The following is an 8,465-nucleotide window of genomic DNA, read 5'->3' on the forward strand; positions in this document are numbered from 1 at the left end:
ATTAATTCTACTAAGTTGAGATTCAAATACTGTCTAGTGAAAGTGCTATGTGTAAGGCAACAGAGTAAAAGTATTCCTTATAACATGTAGATGAACATCTCTGGTGTTTTAAATTCAAGTTGATAGTGTAATATGGAAAAATTCTCATCTTACACCCAGGATTCTAAGATAGTGTTACCCTTATTGTAAACCACTTTCTTGTTTTCCTCCAAAATAGTTTATTATATAACATAAGGTATTGTTGAACTCAGACAGGATTTTTAAAAAGTATCAAATTTATAAACCACTGCTAGGAGACTGAATTACACTGGTCAACACCCCCATGATTTCTTGGTATCTTGAAAATATATCTCAAGATCCCTGTTCATTCTAAAATGCTTGTTACTAGACTGATTTTGTGTCTTTGGAGAAAGATCCCAATGACCATTAAGCCAACTCTTCTTTACACACCATTAGCTGCTTGTTTTTTGTAAGTACACTTTGAGTTGTAGAACTCAAGTATCCTCAGGACAATTAAAAATTCAATCAACAAATCAGTATTTTAATACTATAGCCCAGGCATTTAGAAATACTCAAACGGCTGGTGCTTCTGTTGATGATGCTGTAGTTACTGCTGTTGGTTTGATTTCTTCTGCTTTCTTCCAGATGTTTTCCAGCATAGAGCGATAGCCACAGAAAATCCTTTCTAAAGTAAATGAACATGTTTCTCTTCCTCATGACATAGAGTAGATAAAGATGACTATGCTTGCTGGCAATTACATAACAATCTTTGGTCTGAGTAATATCTGGGTCAGAGGCGGCAGTATCAGCATGGTAAGATGCAATGCTTGTGGGAAATCTGTGGGAAAAAAGTAAAAAACAGGGGTGCCTGGGTGGCTCAGGGGGTTAAGCCTCTGCCTTTGGCTCAGGTCATGATCTCAGGGTCCTGGGATCGAGCCCCATATCAGGCTCTCTGCTCTGCAGGGAGACTGCTTCCTCCTCTCTCTCTCTCTCTGCCTGCCTCTCTGCTTATTTGTGATCTCTGCCAAATAAATAAATAAAATCTTTAAAAAAAAAAAAGTAAAAAACAAAAACAAGAAAACAAAGCGATTGTCCACTTATGAGTACTGGGTATTTCTGGGGTTCAGATGGTGTGCTATTTGTCAGGCAGGAGAAGACAGACGATGAGCCAAAGAAGACATAATTACATGATGGATACCAGAGACCTTACAAAGTCATTTGAATTCCTAGATCCAGCCATGCTGTATGCAATTTCAGGCTTGCCACATTTATGAGCCAATAACTTTCTTCTTTAAAACTTACATTACATTGGGGGCGCCTGGGTGGCTCAGTGGGTTAAAGCCTCTGCCTTCGGCTCAGGTCATGATCTCAGGGTCCTGGGATCGAGCCCCACACTGGGCTCTCTGCTGAGCAGGGAGCCTGTTTCTTCCTCTCTCTCTCTCTGCCTGCCTCTCTGCCTGCTTGTGATTTCTCTCTGTGTGTCAAATAAATAAAATCTTTAAAAAAAAAACAAAAAACAAACAAACAAAAAAAACTTACGTTACATTGTATTTGGTTTTTGCAATTGTAACCCAAAGTCCCAACTAATATATCAGGTATTGGAAAAAAATGGCATAAAGTTCTATTTGTGGTTATGAGAGAATAAAAATAGAACCCAATGTTATTTATTGTACATTCCTAATCTTTAGTAGCAAATATTTTGTTTTGATAAAATGGTATGCCCTTATAAATTAAAAGCTACTCAGTTACAAAGTGGGTTAGTGCTGATAACAGTTTTATTGAAGGCAAAATAACAAACCAAGATAAAGTTTTTATGCCTTTAATTTAATAATTATTTTGGAATTACATAGTATAGGAGGCTCTGCCCCAGCACATTCTGCAAACCCTTTTTGGAAGAAAAAGACAAATAATGAGAATTCACTCCAGAATGCATTATGGTTTATTATGTTTAATAGAGTCAACCTGATGTCCAAAACCACCTGCCTCTCCAACACAGGTGCCCGTAAGTTCAGTAAGTTGCATTTACTAACACATAGAACTATATATTACACATCTGGGGAATGTTGCTAGAAAAAGGAAACTTAAAAAAAATTTGTGGACTAAACTATGCATAAAATTATTGAATGATCCTAGGTAATTGAGGCCTTATAGAAAGATGACAAATTTTAATAATTCTTAAGCAAGAAAAAGACACTTGGTATGTAAGGATTGTAGAACCCTGGACGTTTTGAAAAACATGTTTTCTTTTGATTTAGTGTCTATTGCATTTTTGAGACAAATGCATTCAATATTTGTTTCTGACACCTGTCTCATTGAAAAAAGTTTGTATTAAAACAAAAAACAAAACAAAGCAAAAAAACAGGGGTGCCTGCGTGGCTCGGTTGTTTAAGCAGCTGGTTTCGGCTCAGGTCATGATTCCAGGGTCCTGGGATCGAGCCCCCATTGCGCTCCCCGCTCAGCAGAGAGCCTGCTTCTCTCTCTCCCTCTGCCTGCTGCTCTGCTTACTTGTGCTATTTATTTATTTATTTATCTAACTAAATAAATTAATTAAAAATAAAGTTTGTACTTGTCCTTCATTTAAATATTTACTATAAATGACACATACTACTTTGTACCTTACCGGATAAATAGACTTTGTTTTTCCATAGCCAACTTTACCTCTAAACCTTCACTTCTAAACCGTCACCACCATAGGTTAATCCCTGGCATCAGAGATAAAATAAAAGGTGCTCTGATGTTTGAGATAGGATATGGAGACAGCTGTGAATTACAGCACTCAGTCTTTGGACAATATCTTCTTACCTGATAACCAAGCTTTCCTACAGGACACTGCATGTTCTTTTTTTTTTTTAATATTTTATTTTTTTATTTGACACAGAGAGAGAGAGAGAGAGAGAGAGATCACAAGTAGGCAGAGAGGCAGGCAGAGGGAGAGGGGGAAGCAAGCTCCCCGTTGAGCAGAGATCCCAATGCGGAGCAGAGACCCTGAGATATGACCTGAGATGAAGGCAGAGACTTAACACACTGAGATACCCAGGTACCCCTGCATGTTCTTTTTTACCCTTTCCTTCTGATTTTTTTTTCTTTTTCTTTTTACCTGCCAGTGTAATTAACATTCAGTGTTATATTGGTTCCAGGTGTACCATATAGTGATCGAGCAATTCTATATATTCCTCAGAGCTCATCATGATGTGTACTCTTATGCCCCTTCGCTTCCTTCACCCATCCCTCTGCCAACCTCCCTTTGGGTAACCATTAGTTGGTTCTCTATAGTTAAGAGTCTGGTTTTTGTTCCTCTCCTTTTTCCTTTGTTCATTTGTTTTATTTAGGTTCCACGCGTGAGTGAAATCATATTTGTCTTTCTCTGACTTATTTCACCTAGCATTTTACCCTTTAGACCCAGTCATGTTGTTGAAAATGGCAAGATTTCATTCTTTTTCATGGCTGAATAATAGTCCATTGTATATACATACTACATCTTCTTTATCCATTCATCTATCAATGGATATTTAGGTTGTTTCCATAATTTTTGCTATTGTAAATAATGATATAATAAGCATAGGGATGCATATATCCCTTTGAATTAGTGTTTTTATATTCTTTGTGTAAATATCCAATAATAGAATTGCTGGATCATATGGTAGTTCTATTTTTAACTTTTTGAAGAGCTTCCATATGGTTTTCCATAGTGACTGTACTAGTTTTCATTCCCACCAACAGAGCACAAGTATTTGTTTTCCTGCACGTCCTTACCAAAACTTGTTTTTTCTTGTGATGTTGATTTAAGCTCTTCTGACAGGTGTGAGGGGATTTCTCATTGTGGTTTTGATTTGTATTTCCCTGATTATGAGTAATGTTGAACATCTTTTTATGTGTTTGTTGATCATCTGGATATCTTCTTTGGAGATATGTCTATTCATGTCTTCTGTCCATTTAAAAAATTTTTGGGGGGTTGAGTTGTGTTAGTTTTATATGTATATATTATATGTAATATATATAATATATATGATATATATATAATGTGTATATATATAGTGTGTGTATATATATTTTATATATAATATATATATATTGTGTGTATACATATATATACACATATATACATATATATACACACATATATACACATACTCACATATATATCTATGCCTATGTATATATATATATATTTTGACAGGGTGCATTAGCTTATGTCACATAGTCAAATATATTAAACCCCATTTTAAAAATGTGAGGCATATAAAAGTCTCTGTACAAATCCTGTACTAGTTTTAAATTCTTATTGACTAATAAAAGTGGCTTTCCATTATAGAACTGGAACTATCTAGAAATGCACATGATGAATTTTTTGCATCCAGGATATCTGAAATATTATGATATCTTATGTCATGGCACAATTGAACAATCTGAAATCAAATGTTCATATGTGCTTAACGATCATAACTATTTTTACATTTGCAAAAACCTTAATCAAGTTATCCACATAGGTACAGTTGGTTCCCCAAATATTAATTATATAAAATCTTAAGGAAGAACAGTATCCAGCTGCATATGCATTCCATTTCTTTAAAGAGAGATTTGGCCTTTTTAGTCTTCCTCCGCTAAGTCACATAGCTATTTGCAAAGGTCAATGTTATACAATGCTGAAGACCATGGACAGATACTGTTCATATGATACCTGAATTTAGCCATCCTGATCCCTATCATAATGTCTGCATATATCTGTCAAACTCTGCAAGAGGATGCATCCCTGGATGAAGTCATCAAATGCAATCTGTGCCCACACTTGTCTGTCAATCTTTCAAATGAAGATGTTGTGAAAATGGTCAGAGAGTCGGTATCCTGAGAGAGCTTACTTTAACTTGCTCTTGTCAGTCACTCAGACTTGTTCCTGTTATAGGTGTTGAAGAAGTTCTGCAGTCTGTGATGTACTTCCAGGTGCCACTGAACTTGCTGAAGTTCATGCCAGCCTTGCTCTCTCAGTCAAACATTGATATGACTGACCCGGCAGTCATTATCAATCACTGGATTCAATGGAGTCCATGTGCCGTCGGACAGTGCTTGCTGAAGCTTGTTGTCTGATATCTCTTGGCTCCTGTCTTTATCAGCCCTCTGGAAAATGCTCCATGAAAGCTCTGTTATGGCAGTATCCCACCTCTGGCAGGGCCGGGAGGGAAGATGGTAGAGCTAGGTGGCCGTGGACCCAGGCAAGGATGGGGCTGAGGTGCAGAGGAGAATCTTTATATATTTTAAATACTAACCCTATATTGGATGTATCATATGCAAATACCTTCTCCCATTCAGTAGGTTGTTATTTTGTTTTGCTGATTGTTTCCTTTACTGTACAGAAGCTTTTTATTTTGATGTAGTTCCAATAATTTAGTTTTGCTTTTGTTTCTCTTGCCTCAGGAGACACATCTAGAAAAATGTTTCCACTGCCAATGTCAGAGAAATTACTATCTGTGTCCTCTTCTGAGATTCTCTATGGTTTCAGGTCTCACATTTAAGTCCTTAATCCATTTTGAGTTTATTTTTGTGTAGGACGTAAGAAAGTGGTCCAGTTTCATTCTTTTGTGTGTAGCTGTCCAGTTTTCCTAACACCATTTGTTGAAGAGACTTTTACCCTTTGCACATTCTTTTTTCCTTTGTTGAATATTGACCATATAATTATGGGTTTATTTCTGGGCTCTCTATTCTGTTCCATTGACCTATGTGTCTATTTTGTGCCACTACCATACTGTTTTGATGACTACAGTTTTGTTGGGGTTTTTTTGTTTTTTTTTTTTTAAAGATTTTATTTATTTATCAGAGAGAGAGAGAGGGAGAGAGAGCAAGCACAGGCATACAGAATGGCAGGCAGAGGCAGAGGGAGAAGCAGGCTCCCTGCCGAACAAGGAGCCCGATGTGGGACTTGATCCCAGGACGCTGGGATCATGACCGGAGCCGAAGGCAGCTGCTTAACCAACTGAGCCACCCAGGTGTCCCTGATGACTACAGTTTTGAAGTATATCTTGAAATCTGGGATTGTGGTAACTCCAGTTTTGTTCTTTTTCAAGAGTGCTTTGGCTCTTTGGGGTCTTTGTGGTTCCATACAAATCTTAGGATTATTTGTTCTAGTTCTATGAAAACTGTTGTTGGTATTTTGATAAAGATTGCATTAAGTCTGTAGATTTCTTTGGGTAGTATGGACATTTTAACAATATTTCTTCTCCCAATCCATGAGCATGGAATATCTTTCCATTTGTTTGTGTCATGTTCAATTTCTTTCATTAATGTTTTACAGTTTTCAAGGTATAGATCTTTTATCTCCTTGGTTAAGTCTATTCCTTGGTATTTTTAGTGCAATTATAACTGGCATTACTTTCTTAATTTCTCTTTCTGCTACTTCATTATCAATGTATAGGAATGCAGTAGATTTGGGGTGGTTAGGTGGCTCAGTCAATAAGCGTCTGACTCTTGGTTTTGGCTCAGGTCATGATCTTGGGATCCTGAGGTTGAACCTCGTGTCTGGCTCCATGATCAGTGTGAGTCTGCTCTAAGGGATTCTTTCCACCTCCCTCTTTCTCCCCCTTTGCTCCTTCCCTTCCATTCATGCTCTCTTTCTTAATTAACTATATGAAATCTTAAAAACAACGCAATGGATTTCTGTATATTGATTTGGTATCCTGCAACATTACTGAATTTATTTAACAGTTCTACCAATTTTTTGGTGGAGTCTTTGGGGTTTTCTATACATAGTATCATGTCATCTGCAAATAGTGAATGGTTTTACTTCTTCCTTACCAATTAGGATAACTTTTATTTCTTTTTCTTTTCTGATTGCTGTGAGTAGAACTTCTAACACTATGTTGAGCAACAGGGGTGAGAGTGGACATCCTTTTCTTGTTACTTATCTTCCTTATACTTGATCTATTCCTTCTACTTTTTCTTTTTTAAAAGCTTTTCTCTGCAACACGTGCCCTCCTTAATACCCACCACCAGGCACATATTGCATGGAGCACTGGGTGTGGTGCATAAACAATGAATTTGGAACACTGAAAAAATTAAATTAAATTAAAAAAATAAAAGCTTTTCTCATATTTCCATGTTCTCAGTTAATTCCTTCTTTCTTACTGGTGATGTTCTTATTCATAGCTAATAACAGATCTCACCAATTTTTACCAACTTTTATTTTATTAATCTTTCATTTGTTTATTGTTTCTACTGGCACTGCCTATAATTTTTATGATTATGATTATTACTAAGGTAGCTGGTTAAATTTGACCATGTACTGGTTATTAACATTAAAAATTATTTGGAGAATTAGTATGAAGTATATGATTATGATGGCTCCCTCCACTGAGTGTTATTGGTGGAACTGTGTCCACCAGAATTTCACATGCTGAAATCCCAACCCCCAGTTCCTCAGAATATTAACTTATTTGAAAATAGGGTTATTGCAGATGTAATTTGTTAAGATGAGGTTATACTGGAACAGCATGGGCTCTTAAAACAATGTGACTGATGTCCTGATGAAAAGGGGAAATTTGGACACAGATAATGCACACAGGTAGAATCTCATCAAATGGCTGGAGTTATGTTATCACAAGCAAGGAACTATCAGAAACTAGGAGAGACGTCTTTGCTAGAACTTTCAGAGAGAGCAAGACCTTGTCAACACCTTGATATCAGGAGTCTAGCTTCTCAAACTGTGAGAAAATAAGTTTCTATCATTCATCTAATTTCTGGTTCTTTGTCGTAGTAGTGTCAGGAAACTGATACAGAAGGAGTGCTTTGCTTGTGCTTTGGGTAGGGATAAAGAAACGCATGTCTTTGGTTGGTGGGTATACCTTGTGCTTAGGAGCCAATCCTCTGATGGTCACTTAGAATCTCTCTTGTCCTCCTAAGCAACCTAGTAAATGGAGGCAGTTCCTGACTCAGCAGTCAAAAATAATAAATAGAGTTTGAGGGCAAAAGAACACATCTATGGAAAGACCCTTCAACTCTAGATTTAGTACTGATTTTTTTTTTTTTGATCCATATACTGTCATATTCTACTATCTGTGTTTACTATCTCAGAATATTAGTATGTGGCTCTAGCCTGCACTACTCAGTCTGAGTTAAAATATGCTTTCACGAGGATGCCTGGATACATTTATAGTTTAATGAGCCAAATAGCTCAGTTTTCTAAAGATAGGTCAACTGAAAGAAGAGTTCAATACACTCTTTCCAGCCAATTAAATATTTTTGAAAATAGCTCTTTAGTTAGGCAGTTAAACCTAAATTTTCAGAGGGATAGTAGGAAGGCTTAAAAGCAGATTAATAAAGGAAATAAACCATTAATTATAATTAAAGACTTTATTGATTGAAACTTGACTATATTGTTAACTAACTTAATTTAATTCTAGATTTTATCCTGTTGAGCGGAAAGTTTTTTCAAATTGTTCTGACTTTCCCTAGTCATCAGGCTAATTTCTGGATGGCTC

At 36.5% G+C, this 8,465-nt stretch overlaps 1 pseudogene; it reads right to left on the reverse strand.

The window, feature by feature from the left end:
- Positions 1-4,633: 4,633 nt before the first annotated feature.
- Positions 4,634-8,465, reverse strand: part of LOC111155385 — a 6,913-nt pseudogene continuing 3,081 nt past the window's right edge.

The sequence above is a fragment of the Enhydra lutris genome, unplaced genomic scaffold, assembly GCF_002288905.1.
Source record: "Enhydra lutris kenyoni isolate GAN:26980312 unplaced genomic scaffold, ASM228890v2 scaffoldscaffold41, whole genome shotgun sequence".
In the NCBI taxonomy this organism is placed as follows: domain Eukaryota; kingdom Metazoa; phylum Chordata; class Mammalia; order Carnivora; family Mustelidae; genus Enhydra; species Enhydra lutris.